Source organism: Oncorhynchus clarkii, chromosome 7 (assembly GCF_045791955.1).
Source record: "Oncorhynchus clarkii lewisi isolate Uvic-CL-2024 chromosome 7, UVic_Ocla_1.0, whole genome shotgun sequence".
Taxonomy (NCBI): domain Eukaryota; kingdom Metazoa; phylum Chordata; class Actinopteri; order Salmoniformes; family Salmonidae; genus Oncorhynchus; species Oncorhynchus clarkii.
Window position 1 is genome coordinate 35360239 of NC_092153.1, and position 22628 is coordinate 35382866.

The window sequence follows — 22628 nt, forward strand, 5'->3', positions numbered from 1 at the left end:
TCTCAGGCTGGTTGTTCCTGGTCCTCTGGCTGAGGCTGGCCCCCACGACACCCCTCCGCCTCCCGTGGACGTCTAGGGAGGTCCCGCCTATGCCGTCAGATGCCTACTGAACTCCCGACATTGTGGGGGTCGGCTCCATTTCCTGGTGGACTGGGAGGGGTATGGGTGTTGGGTTCCAAAGGTTGGGTTCCAAAGGTGGAAATCATCCGTGCGGGCCAATCATCTGGAACGGCCCACTCCTCGCCCTCGGGGCCGTCCCCCTGGCCGACGTCATCCTGCGGCTAGTGCCGCGCGTCAGCGGAGTGAACTGTCACGTCTACTCCCGCTCCCCCTCCCAGGCACTCGATGTCGCCGGTTTCTGACAACCATTACGCACACATGAAATTATTGTTACGTGCACCTACACCCCATCATGAGACATACCTGTACTCACTTCACCTATATCATGAGACATACCTGTACTTACCTCCCCTATATCTGTCACTCCCTTAGTTTCATTGCCCAATCAGTATTGGTTATGTGTTTCATGTCCAGACACTACTCTTGTTCTGTATCGTTCCATGTTCATTGTATTATTAAACTCACCAGCTGCACATGCTTCTCGACTCCCAGCGTCTCAGTTACAAGTGTGCTATCTTCTACGTATACAAAGCTGTTCATTTTAGTCTATTCAAATAGACACCATTTCAAAGGAAACAAACACTCATTATGATCAGGTGTGGCCAATTAGTGGGCATGGCCAACATACCTGAACAGACCTAAAGAGAGAGGATAGGGAGAGTTGTGTTGATGCCGAGAACGGAATTATATGTTTTTATATATTCTTAGAATGTTCTCTGGATGTTACTAAACGTTTATTGTGGTTTTTAAACTTTTTTTACGTTCTCCGAACAATTTAAGAACTTTATTGTAAAAAGAACCATGAGGAAACCTGTAGAAAATTTTGAAGTACTGAAATTCCCACAGAAGAACAATGTTTCTTCACTTTCTCAGAACATTACTGAACAAAAAGAAAAATGCAACAATTTCAAACATTTTACTGAGTTACAGTTCATATAAGGATATCAGTCAATTTAAATATATTAATTAGGTCCTAATCTATGGATTTCACATTACTGGGAAAATAGATATGCATCTGTAGGTCACAGGTACCTTAAAAAAGAAGTTAGGGGAGTGGATCAGAAAACCAGTCAGTATCTGGTCTGACTGCATCATGCAGTGCGACATCGTACATGCCCACAAAGGTTCTAGTAGGGGGCGGGGCCATGACTACACCAGGGAGAGGAACCAATTAAGTTCCTGACTAGGAACAGCGATGTCTTGGCTATCTAGATGTGCAAGGAGGTGACTCCTCCTAGTAGGAGGGTAGAAATATATGTGCTTGTGTAGACATGTTTGATGAACTTCGTTGTTCTATGAGTGGTCTGAGGCAGGCATAGATTATGAGCGTTTTCAAGTTCAACGTTAATAACGATTGTTTGGGGAAACAGTTAGGAGATTTAACAATGCTCCTACAAAGGTTCTAACAATGAACTTAGCCTTAAGATACTTTCGGGAAACCGGGCCCAGGTAGCCTCAGCAATGCACCTCGCCGTCCCCTCACGTCGTCCTTGGCTTCTGTCTTTAAAATGGTTAGCTGGCTAGCCAGTCGCCACTACTCTCCACTGTAACTGTATAGCACCCACTTGAGTGATGCTATTTATGTTGCCACAAAAGCGCTGATAGTATCTCACCACACAATGCTAGTGGTTAGAGTAGTCTAGCTATCTTCACTAGCCATCTCCTCTTTCAGTCCTCCTCGTAATTATCGCAACTTCCAGAGGACATCCTCCAACCTATCAGAGCTCTTGCAGAATGAACTGACATGTTGTCCACCCAATCAAAAGATCAATAAATTAATCTTGTACTGAAAGCATAAGCTACAGCTAGCTAGCACTACAGAGCATAACGTGAGTAGTTGACTAAGAGAGAGAAAGACAATAGTTGAACAGTGTTGAAGAAATTAATTTCTTCAAAAATGTCCAATGGCTATACAAAAGTATGTGGACACACCTTCAAATGAGTGGATTCGGCTATTTCAGCCACACCCGTTGCTGACTGGTGTATAAAATCAAGCAAACAGCCAGGCAATCTCCACAGACATACATTGGCTTTCAAAGTGGCTCTGTCATAGGATGCCACCTTTCCAACAAGTCAGTTTGTAAAATTTCAGCCCTGTTACATCTGCCCCGGTCAACTGTAAATAATGTTATTGTGAATTGGAAACGTCTAGGAGCGACAACAACTCAGCTGCGAATTGGTAGGCCACACAAGCTCACAGAACAGGACCGCTGAGTGCTGAAGCGCGCACCGCATAACAATCGTATGACCTCAGTTGCAACACTCATCACCGAGTTCCAAACTGCCTCTGGAAGCAACTTCAGCATAAGAACTGTTCGTCGGGAGCTTCATGAAATGGGTTTCCATAGCTAGCAGCCACACACAAGCCTAAGTTCATCATGTGCAATGCCAAGCATCGGCTGGAGTGGTGTAAAGCTTGCCGCCATTGGACTCTGGAGCAGTGGAAACGCATTCTCTTGAGTGATGAACCATGCTTCTCAGTCTGGCAATCTAGGTTTGGCGGATGCCAGGAAAACGCTTCCTGCCCCAATGCATAATGCATTGGAATAATGGTCTGGGGCTGTTTTTCATGGTTCGGGCTACGCCCCTTAGTTCAAGTGAAGGGAAATCTTAATGCTACAGCATACAATGACATTCTACATGATTCTGTGCTTCTTTGTGGCAAAAGTTTGAGGAAGGCCCTTTCCTGTTTCAGCATGACAATGCCCCTGTGGACAAAGCGAGGTCCATACAGAAATGGTTTGTCGAGACCGGTGTGGAAGAACTTGACTGGCCTACACAGAGCCCTGACCTCAATCCCATCACACACCTTTGGGATTAATTGGAATGCTGACTGAGCTCACTAATGCTCTTGTGGCTGAATGGAAGCAAGTACCCCCAGTGATGTTCCATCATCTAGTGGAAACCCTCTTCTGGAGGCTGTTATAGCAGCAGGGGGGGGGGGGGGGGCAACTTCATATTAATTCCCATGATTTTGGAATGAGATGTTCGAGCAGGTGTCCACATACAGAACCATTCAAAAGTTTGGACACACCTATTCATTCAATCTTTTATTTATTTTTTTTTTACAATTTTCTACATTGTAGAATGATAGTGAAGACATCACAACTATGAAATAACACATGTGGAATCATGTAGTAACCAAAAATGTGTTAAACAAATTGAAATATATTTTAGATTTTAGATTCTTCAAAGGTCACCCTTTGTCTTGATGACAGCTTTGCACACTCTTGGCATTCTCTCTGTCAGCTTCACCTGGAATGCTTTTACAACCATCTTGAAAGAGTTCCCAGATATGATGAGCACTTGTTGGTTGCTTTTCCTTCACTCTGCGGTCCAACTCATCCCAAACCACCTCAGTTAGATTGAGGTCAGGTGATTGTGAAGGCCAGGTCATCTGATGCAGCACTCCATCGCTCTCCTTCTTTGTAAAATAGCCCGTACACAGCCTGGAGGTGTGTTGGGTCATTGTCCTGTTGAAAAACAAATGATAGTCCCACTCAGAGCAAACCAGATGGGATGGTGTATTGCTGCAGAATGCTGTGGTAGCCATGCTGGTTAAGTGTGCCTTGAATTCTAAATAAATCACTGACAGTGTCACCAGCAAAGCACACCCACACCATCACACCTCCTTCTCCATGCTTCACCGTGGGAACCACACGTGCGAAGATCATCCGTTCGCCTACTCTGTCCCTCACAAAGACACTGCGGTTAGGACCAAAAATCTCAAATTTGGACTCATCAGACCAAAGGACAGATTTCCACCAGTCTAATGTTCATTGCTCATGTTTCTTGGCCCAAGCAAGTCTCTTCTTATTATTGGTGTCCTTTAGTAGGGGTTTCTTTGCAGCAATTCAACCATAAAGGCCTGATTCATGCAGTCGTCTCTGAACAGTTGATGTTGAGATGTCTATTACTTGAACTCTGTGAAGCATTTATTGGGCTGCATTTTCTTAGGTTGGTAACTCTAATGAATTTATCCTTTGCAGCAGAGGTAACTTTGGGTCTTCCTTTCCTGTGGTGGTCCTCATGAGAGCCAGTTTCATCATAGCACTTGATGGTTTTTGCGACTGCACTTGGAGAAACTTTCAAAGTTCTTGAAGTGTTCCGGATTGACTGACCTTCATGTCTTAAAGTAATGATGGACATTCATTTCTTTTTGCTTATTTGAGCTGTTCTTGCCATAATATGGACTTGGTCTTTTACCAAGGGCTTTACCATAGGGCTAACTTGATTATGTGTGTCCAAACTTTGACTGGTACTATACTTTTGCTCATGTCGTGTATGTTTGCGTGTGATCACGGGTGTAATCATTCTGCTGATTCTGTTGAAAACGTTTCTGCCAATAGAAACTCTCACTTGCAACTGTTTCCTCTCGACCTGTGCCACCGACGTTGTTAACTTTCATTCATAGCCAAGGTTGTAGCAACCTATTGATGTTACATTGAACTGGTTAAATGGAATATGAATGACAGTCATCCAATATGCTGTAATAGAAATAAGGCCATGCTAATTTAAAAAATGGTCCTCCCTCATCTTAAATGGCACCGACCGCCACTGGGGTATGTGTATCCATCACACACTGGGGAGAGTAAGGAAGTGTTCAGCTCATCAATTAGCTGTCTGACAGGCCCAACAGAGGTGCTGAAGTACACCAGGCACATCTCACATAACTGACAGAGAGAGGCGTGTGTGTGTGTGTGTGAGAAATCCACATCCCCACACGCAATCTAGATAAACAGATTTTCACATTCAACCTCCGGCTGCAACCAACAATTCTTGCAAACCGTTTTCACCTCCTCTCTCACGAGATACCCCCCCCCCATCTCCTTCCCACTGCCCGCCTCCCTGCGATGTGAAGGGATACTGTACATAATAAGTGCCCCGGCAGCAGAAATCTTTGTCCTGTTTTTCTCACTGTGAGCTATTCTCATCTAGCAGCTGTAAACATGCTTGTGGCAAGTATAAGAAGCAATGCTCAGGAGGACGATACCTGGAAGTTGGAACAGAATAATTTGACCACATTGTGACTGCAGTGCAGTACAGTCTCCAAACTCTCCCTGAATGTCCATAATACAGGACTGTCTTCTCTGAATAACTTACTAGCTCACATGGCCTTACCAGGGAAAACTGGGATCTAGTCGTAACTGTTTAACTAGAACCTGGCCATTTCCAGGAACAACTCCAGGCCCCTAAATGTGAGGCCTGTGGTGAGTGTCTGTCCCAGAAAGTGTGTAGTCCGCCATGCCAGTGATAGTGAGCATGCCCAATGGTAGATTAAGTGCCAGCTATTAGGGAGATTAAAGCATCTGCTTGATGGCATATATTATGAAAAGGAAACGCCTATCTCTGTGGATCAGTATATCCATCCGCCCTGGGCCTCCTCTCTTCTGCTTCCCTCTCCTCTCCTGTCCTCTCCTCTCTCCCCTTGCTTCCCTCTCCTCTTCTGTCCTCTCCTCTCTCCCCTTCCTTCCCTCTCCTCTCCTGTCCTCTCCTCTCTCCCCTTCCTTCCCTCTCCTCTCCTGTCCTCTCCTCTCTCCCCTTCCTTCCCTCTCCTGTCCTCTCCTCTCCTCTCTCCCCTTCCTTCCCTCTCCTCTTCTGTCCTCTCCTCTCTCCCCTAAACTTATTCCATTTTGCTCTCTCGCTTTGGGGTTATTCTCTCGCTGAATTAACCTTTCAGCAGGACAATAACCTAAAACACAAAGCCAAATATACACTGGAGTTGCTTTCCAAGACAACGTTGAATGTTCCTGAGTGGCGTAGTTATAGTTTTGACTTAAATTGTCTTGAAAATCTATGACAAGTCTTGAAAATTGCTCTGTAGCAATGATCAACAACCAACTTGACAGAGCATGACACAACTTGATGAACTTTCAAAATAATGTGCAAATATTTTACAATCCAGGTGTGCAAAGCTCTTATAGACTCACCCAAAATACTGTCTGAAGGCACTGTACCTTGGCAATCAACTTCTTTGGAGTAGCAGCTTCCTTCAGTATTTCTTCATTGCTAGATGACTTAGGTTCATCCAGATTCTGTTGAAGCAATAGAACACGATTTCTGAGTTATAAGAACTTAAAGAAATCGTACTAATCATTCTTGTAGTTGGTTGAATGTGTTGTCATTAAACACTGGAGGTAAGGTGGGGTTATTCCAAATTGGGGTGCCTGGAAATATTGGTTCTTTCCGCCTCATGAATTTCTGTACATTTTTAGTATGTAAGAAAAGAAAGAAAGTGTAAAACAGTCAATTTGAATCATGAGATCTTTCCATTCCAAGTGATGTTGGAGAGCAGGCCATTTATTTTATTAAAAGAGTTGATGGAATTGAATACTGGCAGGTCCTGGAATAAATACATCAACCTTGGTAATATACAGTATTCATTTTCATTATGTTGACCCTACCTAACATAGAAATAGGGAGAGATCTCCATCTCTGAACATTCAATCTTATCTATTAAAGGAAATGAATACACTTTATATGCCTCCTCCAGATTGCATGGTATCAGTACACCCACGTATTGCATGTGTCTTACATCCAGGTATTTTGTGTTTTTGTCCATTTCCACTTAAATTGACTTTCTAAGCTTGATAAGTCCTAATTAGAAATGTGCCCTATTAACTGAAATGTGCCTTATTAACTGAAATGTGCCTTATTAACTCCCAATTCACCATGAAACCTGATACAGCGTCATATGTGTCCAACAGAAGTACAATGAATGACAGAGAATGTTGTGGTTCAGATAGATGAAGTAAATTTGTAATTCGCAAACAATGATATTACATGTTAACCTCTGATTACATGTTAACCTTTGATCTCTAGGGGCGCTATTTCATTTTTGGATAAAAAACGTTCCCGTTTTAAGCGCGATATTTTGTCACGAAAAGATGCTCGACTATGCATATTCTTGACAGTTTTTGAAAGAAAACACTCTGAAGTTTCAGAATCTGCAAAGATATTGTCTGTAAGTGCCCCAGAACTCATTCTACAGGCGAAACCAAGATGATGCGTCAACCAGGAAATGAGCAGAATTTCTGAAGCTCTGTTTTCCATTGTCTCCTTATATGGCTGTGATTGCGCAAGGAATGAGCCTACACTTTCTGTCGTTCCCCCAAGGCGTTAGCAGCATTGTGACGTATTTGTAGGCATATCATTGGAAGATTGACCATAAGAGACTACATTTTCCAAGTGTCCGCCTGGTGTCCCTGCGTCGAAATTGGAGCGTAAAGCCAGGTGCAATTATTTTTCCATTTGAGAGCAAGGAGAAACCAGGCTTCCACGAAGGATATATCATTGAAGAGAAATGTGGAAAAACACCTTGATTGATTCTAAACCACGTTTGCCATGTTTCAGTCGATATTATGGAGTTAATTTGGAAAAAAGTTCGCGTTTTGAGGGCTGAATTTTCGTTTTTTTTTTTTTTTTTTTTTTTTTTTTTTTGGTAGCCAAATGTGATGTACAAAACGGAGCTATTTCTAATACACAAAGAATCTTTTTGGAAAAACTGAGCATCTGCTATCTAACTGAGAGTCTCCTCATTGAAAACATCAGAAGTTCTTCAAAGGTAAGTTATTTTATTTGAAGGCTTTACTTGTTTTTGTGATAGTTGCCTGCTAAATGCTAACGCTAATGCTAACGCTAAATGCTACGCTAGCTAGCTACTGTTACACAAATGATTGTTTTCCTATGGTTGAAAAGCATATTTTGAAAATCTGAGATGACAGTGTTGTTAACAAAAGGCTAAGCTTGAGAGATAGCATATTTATTTCATTTCATTTGCGATTTTCATGAATAGTTAACGTTGCGTTATGGTAATGAGCTTAGGTCTATAAATAGAATCCCGGATCCGGGTTTGGTCGTCGCAACAGGTTAAAATCAAATACATTTTTATTTGACACATGCGCCGAGCAGGTGCAGACCCTACAGTTAAATGCTTACTTAAAAGCCCTAACCATCAATGCAGTTTTAAAAAATGAATACAAAAGACCTATAAAAAAAGTATGAATAAGAAATAAAAGTTACAAATAATTAAAGAGCTGCATTAAAATAACAATAACAGCAATGTTGATCTAACATATCTCTATGCCCTGGATTGAGCTATACATTCTAATTACAAATGCTAGAGGTTCTGTGGCTAAAGAAAATACATAACTAGACAAAGGGCAACCCTGTCTCATCCCTCTCATTTGAGTCAATTGGAGGTGTACCTGTGGATGTATTTCAAGGCCTACCTTCAAACTCAGTGCCTCTTTGCTTGACATCATGGGAAAATCAGAAGAAATCAGCCAAGACCTCAGAAAAAAAAGTCTAGACCTCCACAAGTCGGGTTCATCCTTGGGAGCAATTTCCAAGTGCCTGAAGGTACCACGTTCATCTGTACAAACAATAGTACGCAAGTATAAACACCATGGGACCACGCAGCCATCATATCGCACAGGAAGGAGACGCGTTCTGTCTCCTAGAGATGAATGTACTTTGGTGGGAAAAGTGCAAATGAATCCCAGAACAACGACAAAAGACCTTGTGAAGATGCTGGCGGAAACAGGTACAAAAGTATCTATATCCGCAGTAAAATTAGTCCTATATCGACATAACCTGAAAGGCCGCTCAGCAAGGAAGAAGCCACTGCTCCAAAACCGCCATAAAAAAGCCAGACTACGGTTTGCAACTGCACATGTCCAAGATGTTCAACTGCACATGTCCATAATGACAATCATTATGTTTGGAGGAAAAAGGGAGAGGCTTGCAAGCCGAAGAACACCATCTCAGCCGTGAAGCACGGGGTTGGCAGCATCATGTTGTGGGGGTGATTTGCTGCAGGAGGGACTGTATATGGCATCATGAGGAAGGAAAATTATGTAAAGCAACATCTCAAGATCAGTCAGGAAGTTAAAGCTTGGTCGCAAATGGGTCTTCCAAATGGACAATGACCCTAAGGATACTTCCAAAGTTGTGGCAAAATGCCTTAAGGACAAGAAAGTCCTGTATTAGAGTGGCCATCACAAAGCACTAACCTCAAATCCTATAGAAAATTTGTGGGCAGAACTGAAAAAGCGTATGCGAGCAAGGAGGCCTACAACCTGACTCAGTTACACCAGCTCTGTCAGGAGGAATTGGTCAAAATTCACCCAACTTATTTTGGGAAGCTTGTGAAAGTCTACTCTTCATAGAGCTGGCCGCCCGAGCCAAACTGAGCAATCGGGGGAGGACGACCTTGGTTAGGAAGGTGACCAAGAACCTGATGGTCACTCTGACAGAGCTCCAGAGTTCCTCTGTGGAGATGGGAGAACCTTCCAAAAGGACAACCATCTCTGCAGCACTCCACCAATCAGGCCTTTATGGTAAAGTTGCCAGACAGAAGTCACTCTTCAGTAAAAGGCACATTGACAGCCGCTTGGAATTTGCCAAAGGGTACCTAAAGACTCTCAGACCATGAGAAACAAGATTCTCTGGTCTGATGAAACTCTTTGGCATGTGTTGGGGAATAATCAGAATTAGTTGGGTAACATAGATAAGATGTTTTATTTTCATGATATGCTTATGAGTTACTTCTCATCAGAATGTATCTTGTTGTACTATAGTGGTGGCCATTTGCAGTTATTTGTTCTCTGTCAGGACTAAGTTATTTGGGTCGCAGAGAGGGGAGGGGTCAAGCTTGTCTTCATATGTAAACATATCTTTTAAATCAATTATCGCTTGGTTCCACAATGTCTGTGTGCCAGTCACTGTGTCTGTGATCTTGTCAAGGAGGGGGTATTTGATATATGCCTGTTGATAGGTTTTGTTTTATGGTTCTGAGAGCGAGAAAAGAACATAGTTTAGGAGACAAAGCTGAACGATAATTTATGGCCAATGCTGTCTGGCTATGTGTGTCTTTGCTATAAAGGATCTCAGTTGCAATGTGTAAGGACTCTCAGAGAATTCATTGATAGACATTGAATTGATCTGAGAGTCACAGGGTTGCGATGGAGCTCATATAATTAAAGATGGACTTTGTGATAACTCTGACTTGTGTGTGGTTTGCTCTCATGATTTGGTAAATACAGGAAATTTCCACGACACGTGATTGCCAAGCGTAAGGTCTGGAGGAAACTTGGCACCATCCTTATGGTGAATAATGGTGGTGGCAGCATCATGCTGCTGGGATGTTTTTCAGCGACAGGGACTGGGAGACTAGTCAGGATAGAGGGAAAGATGAACAGAGCAAAGTTCAGAGAGCTCCTTGATGAAAACCTGCTCCAGAGCGCCCAGGACCTCAAACTGGGGTGGAGGTTCACCTTCCAACAAGACAACGACCCTATGCATACAGTCTAGGCAACACAGGAACAAGTCTCTGAATATCCTTGATTGACCCAGCCAGAGCCCGGACTTGAACCCGATCGAACATCTATGGAGAGACCTGAAGTGATGCTTCCCATCCAGCTGGACAGTGCTTGAGAGGATCTGCAGAGAAGAATGGGAGAAAATCTCCAAATACAGGTGTGCCAAGCTTGTAGCTTTATAGTAATATGACTTATGATTCCATTGGTAAGTCCAATATATTTCCCAACTAGGACTAAATAAAACACTTTAAAAAATGATTATATTGATTATTATTTTTATTTATTTGAGTCAGTATTTGTAATCTCCAACATTAGAGGGGTCTTGGTCGCTCCCATACCCATTCCCAACCACTGGGAAGTGAGCGTTAGTACTACAGTGTCCATGCTACACTAGTATAATTAGTGTTTGTGAATTAAATATAGTGATTATTATTAAGGAGTCCTTTCTAGGTCTGGTTCTACCTTTTGAGATGAAACCCTTCTAAAGATTATCCCGCTCACGGTCAATAATGAGAAAAACTACTTAAAAAACACTTACCATCACTGTTAATTGACCATAAAATGAATTTGATTATTTATGCATTAGGCATCAGTATGTATAGTCTATTAAAGAGAGAAATTGAAAACAGTAGGCCTATGACCACTGGAGTAACCTACAGTTCCGTTGTACTGCAAGCAACCACATGTGGGGCACACTCAACTTGACCCACAGGGGGACAGGGCAGGCTGATCACTAAGAGCTGGGGGGTATAGTGACTTGCAACATTAATGCAACATCAGTCTACTCTGGGCACCGGTAGAGCTAAAGCGAGTGTAATTTATTCACTTGATTTTTCAGGGTTTATCTTCTACATGTTCAGTTGGTCTATATACATTTCTTGTACATTCCACCTTTGGATTCAAGTAATGAATTAATTTAGATATATATATCGACCAATTTGGGTTTCCAATCTCTCCAAAATAATGTGGTGATCAGCACTAAGGTCTAGGAGCACGAGGACAGATGCAGAGCCTCGGTCTGACACCATTAAAAGGTCATTTACCACCTTCACAAGTGCAGTCTCAGTGCTATGATGGGGTCTAAAACCAGACTGAAGCATTTCGTATACATTGTTTGTCTTCAGGAAGGCAGTGATTTGCTGCGCAACAGCTTTTTCTAAAATGTTTGAGATGAAATGGAAGATTCGATATAGGCCGATAGTTTTTTATATTTTCTGGGTCAATTTTCTGGCTTTTTCAAGAGAGGCTTTATTACTGCCACTTTTAGTGAGTTTGGAACACATCCGGTGGATAGAGAGCCATTTATTATGTTCAACATAGGAGGGCCAAGCACAGGAAGCAGCTCTTTCAGTAGTTTAGTTGGAATAGGGTCCAGTATGCAGCTTGAAGGTTTCGAGGCCATGATTATTTGCATCATTGTATCAAGAGATACAGTACTAAAACACTTGAGTGTCTCTCTTGATCCTAGGTCCTGGCAGAGTTGTGCAGACTCAGGACAACTAGCTTTGGAGGAATACGCAGATTTAAAGAGGAGTCCGAAATTTGCTTTCTAATGATCATGATATTTTCCTCAAAGAAGTTCAGTAATTTATTACTGCTGAAGTGAAAGCCATCCTCACTTGGGGAATGCTGCTTTTTAGTTAGCTTTGCGACAGTATCAAAAATACATTTTGGATGGGGCCACAGTGTCTCCTGACCCCTCCTGTCTCAGCCTCCAGTATTTATGCTGCAGTAGTTTATGTGTCGGGGAGCTAGGTTCAGTTTGTTATATCTGTAGTACTTCTCCTGTCTTATCCGGTGTCCTGTGTGAATTTAAGTATGCTCTCTCTAATTCTCTCTTTCTCTCGTTCTTTCTCTCTCTCGGAGGACCTGAGCCCTAGGACCATGCCTCAGGACTACCTGGCATGATGACTCCTTGCTGTCACCAGTCCACCTGGCCGTACTGCTGCTCCAGTTTCAACTGTTCTGCCTGCGGCTATGGAACCCTGACCTGTTCACCGGACGTGCTACCTGTCCCAGACCGGCTGTTTTCAACTCTCTAGAGACAGCAGGAGTGGTAGAGATACTCTTAATGATCAGCTATGAAAAGCCAACTGACATTTACTCCTGAGGTGCTGACTTGCTGCACCCTCGACAACTACTGTGATTATTATTATTTGACCATGCTGGTCATTTATGAACATTTGAACATCTTGGCCATGTTCTGTTATAATCTCCACAGAGCACAGCCAGAAGAGGACTGGCCACCAGGTTCCTCTCTAGGTTTCTTCCTAGGTTTTGGCCTTTCTAGGGAGTTTTTGCTAGCCACCGTGCTTCTACACCTGCATTGCTTGCTGTTTGGGGTTTTAGGCTTTGTTTCTGTTCAGCACTTTGAAATATCAGCTGATGCAAGAAGGGCTATATTGATTTTGATTTGATATGATTGTCCAACATGAAGCTAGAAATAATGATTGAAAGGTGCATATTTGTGGGCTTTGCTCACACAGCTTGCTTTTTGGTCTCTCTCTTTTATACATTTGGTAATTGCCCATGTTTCTTAAACATTCATTCAACAATTCATTAACATTTTTCACTTGTTCTTTCTATGGGAGAATAACAAGAAAAGGACAATCGACACGTGATGATATCATGTTGCCCACATTGATAACACATATTTTTCAATTCGTACATCAGTCCACGATCCTGTTTCCTCATTATCATACCTTAATTCGGGCAACAGTAAATAAGAATTTGAAGGAAAGGAGAGAGCGCAACGGAAATAAAAGGACTGAGTCTCAGTCTTTTTTCACATACGTGCACGAGCCATTTAAGATCTCCCCACCTACTTATACCTTTATAGCCCATGGGCTGGGGAGCATTCAAAAATAATTGCCCAGGTCATAGCAATCATCATGTTGTCTAGTTCACTTGTCAGTTCGTTACTTAAACAAATAGATCATGGCTATAGCCCACCAATGAATGTGTTGTCATTTAGGCTGTATAGTCATTAAAGTGTTATTCCTTTAGGCAGATCGCCTGGATGGTGCTGTGATTGTCTTCCAATAAGGCGTGTGAGTGAAGGCATTAACAACACATACCTTTCTCTTTTGTGTCTAATGTGGTGGGGTGCAATAGTCCATTGTTCACATCATTTCTGTAGCCTAAACAGTTCAATACTCCAGAGCCCCATGCATCTGTTAAAGTGAATTGCCATTTCCACCGTTCTCTTTGTCCAGGTTATCCAGGAATCGGGTAGCTTCTTTTGCTGATTTCAGTGTGACTTCTCTTTCCGTCCATTTGACCCGTAGTTGTGTGGAATACACCAGAGAGAGTGGGATTCGATTTTCCCATAGCTTTTTCTTTCTGGGGTCAAAATCTCTGCGTTTCTTGTAGAAGTCTCTGCTCATGTCAGAGTTGATGGAAGCCTGGTTGCACTAATACTGTACATCAAAGGTCCGACGTTGATCTTTGTTTCTATAGTTAAGGAACTTTGCGATGATGCCCCTTGGTTTGCTGCTCATGTACCCTCTCAAGTCACCTGTTAGATGTGCTTGTTAAATTGTGGGGGAGCTCATGTGAAGTTCTCCTGGCCCAGTAGTTGTGATATTCCCTTTTCCAGGAATTCTTCCATTTTGGGGAAATTTACGACATTAAGATTTGAAAGGCGACTGAATACAGTACGTGTATGTGACCAATAAAGTTCTGTTTGATTTTGACTTACCTGCACCAAAGATTGTCAATACTGACATGTCCACGATCCCGTTTAATCTTTTAGTAAGCCCCATAATGATGTATTTCTGTTCATACACAGTTTTCTGGAGCTTTTCACATGTGATTTTCTCCAGGGCTAAACAGGTTTCGGCCTCGTCCATGCGTTTGCGCAGTTCAGTCATATCAGTTTAGATTTTTTCTACATCATCAGATATTTTCTTCATCTGCTTGGACAGTATCTCATTGCCAGTGTGAATGTCTGTTAGTAGTGTCTCTAAACTCACTTTATTCGAGTCTTCAGCTACTTAGTCCATGGTCTTGTTGTTTCGCAGTGTTCTAGCATTTACCATAACATGCAGTTGCCAACATAACGTTTCAGTTATTTTTGACTGACCGTAGAGTCGAGATCTTTCTTATTTAAGAGGCATATTTTTTGTAAAGACAGGGAATGCCAAACGGATCACCTTCACCGGACTACCTCGTGGTCGCAATACCAGAAATTGGAAACCTTTCTCTCTCTCCTGCTCTCTCTCCAGCTGCCCAGGGCTAGAGAGTCTGGTGTTGTGATTGTGATTGTCACGGGACTGTGCTTGTGATTGGAGACAAACAGAGAAACATTTACCACAAATCAGAGGTTTGAAAAAGGGAGACAGAGAGGACATTTGTGCAGATTGAGCAAAGTGTGTCCAAATGTGAAAAGTTACTTCAAAATATTTTCAGACAGTAGCAACAACACAAGCAAAGAAACACAAAAGATGCTAATAGAGGCCTTTTTACCTACATGTCAACTTTTGGAATTCAATCTGGGTTGGTGTGTCTATTACAATTACCTGTTGTCTCCAGTTGGATAGTAATACATAGAGTAACAAATGGAGGGAATGCAATCATGATGGCCTGTGAAGCCTTCCTCTTGGATAATGTGTGTGTGAGTGTGTGCGTGCATGTGGCACTGTGTGGTGTGGAGCTCCCGTCGGAGAGGCCAAGGAGTAATCGCTGTCACAGACATACAGTACACACACACACACCGTGCCACACACACTGTGCTACACACACCGGGCTACACACAGCCACACTGTGACTGTGTGACACCATCCACAGCAGCACACCACACTATCAAGTAGGCAATATTTTACCTAGGACCCCCTGCTAGCAGCTTCCTCTCCTGAGCCATGTCTGCTCTGCTGGATATTTTCTGTCATAAACTCAGAGACACTGGAATGGACTGGTTTATTGTGTGTTATCAGAGCTGAATGACTTGCCATGGAGACAATTACAGTGAGTTTGGAGTGTAGATTGACATATGATTGCATGTGTATGTGTTGTATTATGTAGTCAATCACAGGTACACTCTTTCAATTGACTTGATAATGTAGGAGAAAAAGAACAGCGGTCGGGAATATTTGGAGAAATTATTGATTTTAAGTCAGCCATTTACTCTTCAAATGAATCTTTTGCAAATGAAAGTCATGTTTCTGTCTGTATATCATCAGGGCCAAGTGTTTTCCCTGACTGCCCACGTGACTAGACCGGGAAAAACAGACCTGAAATATTATTCCAAAGTTTGTTTTACAGTCAAGGACAGCTTTGTAAATACAGTGCCTTGCGAAAGTATTCGCCCCCCTTGAACTTTGCGACCTTTTGCCACATTTCCGGCTTCAAACATAAAGATATAAAACTGTATTTTTTTGTGAAGAATCAACAACAAGTGGGACACAATCATGAAGTGGAACAACATTTATGGGATATTTCAAACTTTTTTAACAAATCAAAAACTGAAAAAGTGGGCGTGCAAAATTATTCAGCCCCTTTACTTTCAGTGCAGCAAACTCTCTCCAGAAGTTCAGTGAGGATCTCTGAATGATCCAATGTTGACCTAAATGACTAATGATGATAAATACCATCCACCTGTGTGTAATCAAGTCTCCGTATAAATGCACCTGCACTGTGATAGTCTCAGAGGTCCGTTAAAAGCGCAGAGAGCATCATGAAGAACAAGGAACACACCAGGCAGGTCCGAGATACTGTTGTGAAGAAGTTTAAAGCCGGATTTGGATACAAAAAGATTTCCCAGGCTTTAAACATCCCAAGGAGCACTGTGCAAGCGATAATATTAAAATGGAAGGAGTATCAGACCACTGCAAATCTACCAAGACCTGGCCGTCCCTCTAAACTTTCAGCTCATACAAGGAGAAGACTGATCAGAGATGCAGCCAATAGGCCCATGATCACTCTGGATGAACTGCAGAGATCTACAGCTGAGGTGGGAGACTCTGTCCATAGGACAACAATCAGTCGTATATTGCACAAATCTGGCCTTTATGGAAGAGTGGCAAGAAGAAAGACATTTCTTAAAGATATCCATAAAAAGTGTTGTTTAAAGTTTGCCACAAGCCACCTAGGAGACACACCAAACATGTGGAAGAAGGTGCTCTGGTCAGATGAAACCAAAATTGAACTTTTTGGCAACAATGCAAAACGTTATGTTTGGCGTAAAAGCAACACAGCTCATCACCCTGAACACACCATCCCCACTGTCAAACATGGTGGTGGCAGCATCATGGTTTGGGCCTGATTTTCTTCAGCAGGGACAGGGAAGATGGTTAAAATTGATGGGAAGATGGATGGAGCCAAATACAGGACCATTCTGGAAGAAAACCTGATGGAGTCTGCAAAAGACCTGAGACTGGGACGGAGATTTGTCTTCCAACAAGACAATGATCCAAAACATAAAGCAAAATCTACAATGGAATGGTTCTAAAATAAACATATCCAGGTGTTAGAATGGCCAAGTCAAAGTCCAGACCTGAATCCAATCGAGAATCTGTGGAAAGAACTGAAAACTGCTGTTCACAAATGCTCTCCATCCAACCTCACTGAGCTCGAGCTGTTTTGCAAGGAGGAATGTGAAAAAATGTCAGTCTCTCGATGTGCAAAACTGATAGAGACATACCCCAAGCGACTTACAGCTGTAATCGCAGCAAAAGGTGGCGCTACAAAGTATTAACTTAAGGGGGCTGAATAATTTTGCACGCCCAATTTTTCAGTTTTTGATTTGTTAAAAAAGTTTGAAATATCCAATAAATGTCGTTCCACTTCATGATTGTGTCCCACTTGTTGTTCATTCTTCACAAAAAACAAACAGTTTTATATCTTTATGTTTGAAGCCGGAAATGTGGCAAAAGGTCGCAAAGTTCAAGGTGGCCGAATACTTTCGCAAGGCACTGTAAGTGTTTTCCTTTATGTTTTCATATTTTCTCCTTTGGGATTCAAATGCATCTTGTTGATGTTCAGTAAGTTTTACTTGCAACCCAGAATAAAATGTAATTCACAGATCTATGACACAGAAGCTGTGGTTACACACTGCATTAACATGTCGTTTTTGTCATCCAATCAAGATGACCCGATCACTATCTGATCGAGATTTGTTGCGTTTACACATGGTAATAAAATTGTCTCTTATCTGCCCACTGTGTCAGCATTGTGACCAGATTTCCTGGTCCCTCCCTGTATACAAATTAATCCAACCTGCCTTGGGCCTCCCCTTATTTCAGCAGGTTGAAAAACTAGTTTTAATGACTCCAACCTAAGTGTATGTAAACTTCTGACTTCAAATGTATGTCACTCCCTTAGGTTTCTTTCCCATTCGTCATTGTTGCTGTTTCATGTTGGTGCGCTGTTTGTGTTTCTTGTTTTGTTCATTTATTTTTTAAATGTATTCACTCCCTGAACTTGCTTCCCAACTCTCAGCGTACATCATTACAATTGGAAATGTTGAAATATGTTCACGCCTAGAATAAAAATCTCCAGGACTCCATCATAATGGTCAATTTACTAAAAAAAAATATTACAGGGACAGTTTGGAAAAAACAAATCCCGTCCGAATCCTCCTCTGGAATAATGGATGTCCTGAGGTAATAATTACATAACCAACGTTCTCTAGTAATACTGTACTAGTCGAGGCTTAAGTCTGGAAGATATACTGTATTTTCCATCATCAGTAGAATTTGTATTATACAAACCAGGGTGTTTTTAAAGAGTGTGCAACATCAGAAAGGCCCTGGTTGATACAGTTTATTTTCCTACTCTTAGCTCAGGCTCTTATCCTCATTTAATGTAAAGACGCCTACATCACAAAATGGCAACTACTTCTTAACATCTAATCACCACCCTTCATGGATTGGTGATAATCCCTGTTAAATTCATAGTGTGTTTTGTTCAAATCGGATCCCAATGGGTTCTCAACCTCACTCCAATATTTAAATGCAATTATTGAGTGTAGTTTTCAAACTTGATTGTATCAAAATTAACAAATTACTGTAGTCTTTTTGAGTGGGTGAATAAAGGTTGAAATCTCGTTGATCAACATCTCAACCAAATAATACCCACCTTTCCACCATCAAATTATGTGGTGTGTCCAGTGGGATAGCTTTAAAGACATCCTCCAGCAATTTTGGAACTTTTCCTGTTGAAAAGTGATATCCCATGTAGGTGAGACCAGGGATGATTGTAACACTCTCCATATCTTCAATCGGGAACAAGCTAGAATCATATGACTCACTGTGCACATGCTCAGTTTAGTCCTCAACCCTCATGTGAAGAAGCAAGAGCCTGTGATAGACTGTGGACTTTATTGATGGCATCACCTGCTTTGTTGTTAGATTCAACAATTATATCAAGTTTATACCCAGTGTTTGTAGATATATTTGATGTAATTTTGCAATGGTAAAGTTTTAACATGAAAAGGAGGGCTTAACACGGCCCCATTCACATTGACAGGGCTGTAGGGTAGCAGGTCGAGAGTTTCAAGTTCCTCCATGGTCCAAACACACCAAGACACTCACGAAGAGGGCCCGACAGTACCTTTACCCCTCAGGAGACTGAAAAGATTTGGAATGGGTCCCCAGATCCTGAAAAAGGTCTACAGTTGCATCATCGAGAGCATCTTGACCGGTTGCATCACCACCTGGTATGGCAACTGCTTGGCATCCGACCATAAGGCGCTGCAGAGGGTACATCACTGGGGCCAAGCTTCCTGCCATCCAGGACCTATATACTAGGCGGTGTCAGAGGAAGGCCCAAAAAATTGACAAAGACTGTTCTCTCTGCTACCGCACGGCAAGTGTTACCGGAGAGCCAAGTCTAGATCCAAATTGACTCGGTGCCGGTTCCCCTGTATATGGCCTTGTTATTATTTTACTGTGTTACTTTTTATTTTATTGTGTTACTTTAGTTTATTTTGTAAATATTTTCTTAACTCTATTTCTTGAACTGCATGGTTGGTTAAGGGCTCGTAAGTAAGCATTTCACAGTATCTGTTGTATTCGGCGCAAGTGACAAGTAACATTTGACTTGATTTGTAGAAAAAAATCTAAGCTAGCTAATGGTTGCAAGGGTCAGGGTTAGTTGTGACAGGAGGTCTGGGTGCGGTGCGGTGTTGGGAATGCAAGTTATTGGCCCACCAAGCCTGTACCGCAGGACTACCATACCACTGTCACAACAGTAACTGATTGAGTCAACATGTCCAATGTTCACACAGACACACCCACCCACTGTTGGTCTTTGTGTGAGGTGTTGAAGGTACCGAACTGTCTTTTCAAGCAGTTGACACACAATTCCGACACTCATTGGTATCACACAAGATAACCAGAGGTCTCTTCACAGTCCCCAGGTCCAGAACAGAGTCTGGGGAAAATGGAGCCATGACTAAATTGAACTCTCTGCCACCCCAGGTAACAAAAGCTAAAAATAAAAACAGATTAAAAAAACAGATAAAAGAACACCTCACGGTATGACGGGACTGTGAAGGGACACACAGAAATGTGTATGCATTTTGCATTGTATTATGTATTGTATTGTGGTTAGGATACGACTGTGATGTGTTCTTCGCCTGGCTATCTTAAGATGAATGTACTAGCTGTGGGTTGCTGTGGGATGGAGCATCTGTTGAATAGCTAATTTGTAATGTAAATGTAGTGCAATGTATATATATTTGTGTATATTATGTATTTTATTTGTTGTGTTGTTTCCTCTTTGGACCCCAGGAAGAGTAGCCGCTTCCTCTGCAGCAGCTAATTGGGGATCCTATATACCCACACACTCACACCATGATTATGGTGACTTGTTGTATATGCATGCAGCCTCCTCCATCTTACAGAGACTGGACTCATGCATCCTTGCGCTTTATTACAAATGCCAAGTCACTCACCCACCATTGTACATTGTACCAAATGGTAAGTTGGACCTCACTTTATATTTGCGCAGAAAGATATATTTGTATGTGTTCATCTACAAAGCCCTTTTGGGTTAAACTCCCTCTTTACCTCTGTAGTCTGGTCTCCTTCACCACCAGATGAAATTAAATCAAAGATGAAAAAAAAGCGGACGTATTTCTCAGTATTTTGGGTCCACCTGAGTATGGATTGCTGAAAGGTCTCATTGAACCAATAAAAACAGTGGAGTTGACCTATGCAGAATTGACTGAAACTCTTTCAAGGCATTTCAAGCCTAAACCAATTCTCATTGCAGAAGGTTTCAGATTTTACCAACGTCACCAGAGTCAAGGGGAAAACGTGGCTATATAAAGCCTGGCAACAACAAGCGAGTTTGCATGATTTCTCGATGACGCTCTCCGAGACAAGGTTTGTATGTGGTCTCACAGCTGAAGCATTTCGCAGAAGGCTTCTGTCAGAGAAGGACCTGATCTCTAAGAAAGCCTGTGATATCACACTTGGACTCGAGCTTGCCCACAGGGATACTCTTGAGCTATCGGATAGGAATATCCACTACCAAACGCTGAAGGTCTGTTTGCCACACTAGCTGGTGGGAAGGTTTTCAGTAAGCTGGATCTGTCATTCGCTTATCAGCAACTGAAGCTGGATCCTGAGTCAGAACAGTATCTGAACATCAATACACACAAGGGGCTATTCCAATTCAATCGCTTGGCCTATGGAATCTCGACAGCTCCAGCGATACTCCAACACACAATGGATCAGATCTTGGATGGTATGTGCTTCATGGACGACATCCTCATGTCAGCACCAAGCATTGGAGAGCACCTTAGTCCTGAACTATTACGGAAAGTTTGTGGAAAACTTGTCCAAATTGTTTGCATCCACTTCACCAACTGCTGCAGGCCGATACAAAGTGGAATTGGTCCCCACAATGCGAAGAAGCATTCAAGACTTGCAAACACCGTCTGCTAAAGAGCAAGTGGCTTGCTCACTACGACACAGAGATGAAGCTGAGACTCACGAGTGATGCATCTCCATACGGAGTAGGAGCAGTCATCTCACATGTTCTACCATCAGGTGAAGAACACCCTATTGCATTTGTATCATGAACCCTGTCAACAAGTGAGAAAAATTATGCTCAAATTTAGAAGGAAGCCCTGAGCATAATATTCGGAGTGAAGAAGTTTCACAAATACCTCTACGGAAGAAAGTTCCAACTGCTGACAGATCACAAGCCTCTGTTGGCCATCCTTGGACCAAAATCAGCAATACCAACCCTTGCTGCACTTCGAATGCAACGTTGGGCTCTGATATTGCTAGCCTACGACTACGAGATTGAGTACATTTGCAGATGCACTATCAAGACTACCATGCAATAGTGACTCTGACAGTGAAGATGGTAGAGAGCAGTCTTCCAGATCTCTCTCATCGACGAACTGCCCATATCTGGTTCAGAAATAGCAGAGGAAATGAGGAAAGACACCGTGCTTTCCAAGGTCTTGGACTTAACATTAGGCGGTTGGACAACCTTTGTAAATAACGATAACCTTCGTTCATTCATTGACAAGAAAGATCAAGTTGTCCACTGCTGTGGGGATCAAGGGTGGTGGTACCTCCCAAATTCCAAAGGAGACTGCTATCTGACCTGCATGAGGGGCATCCAGGGATCACTCGAATGAAAACACTCGCCTGCAGTTATCTGTGGTGGCCTGGACTGGATCAGGACATTCAACAGCATGTAGGTCACTGCTCATCTTGTGAAGCTGTTCACAACAAGCCTGCTGCTGCACCTCTTCATCCATGGTCCTGGGCTGCTACACCATGGGAACGCATCCATGTGGATTACGCCAAGAGTGACAAGCAACATTTCCTTGTTGTCGTCGATGTCCATTTCAAGTAGATGGAAATGTTCCCTATTCAACTGACCACAGCTGAGAAGACAATCAAACACCTGTTCGCATCCTTTGGACTAGTCAAGGAGCTCGTATTGGACAATCACCCTCCTTTCACATCAAACGATTTTGAAATGTTTCTCAAGAACAACGGAGTAAGGCACATCCTGTCACCACCTTACCATCCGGCATCAAACAGAGCAGCGGAGAGAGCCATGCAAACCTTTAAGAAGGCCTGGACAAGACTCAAGGTTCAGTCTGTGCCCACCCACCAAAGGCTTCCCCGTTTCCTGTTTACTTACCGTAACACACCACACACAGTAACGGAATGTACACCAGTTGAATTGTTTCTGAAACGCCAACCACGAACCCGC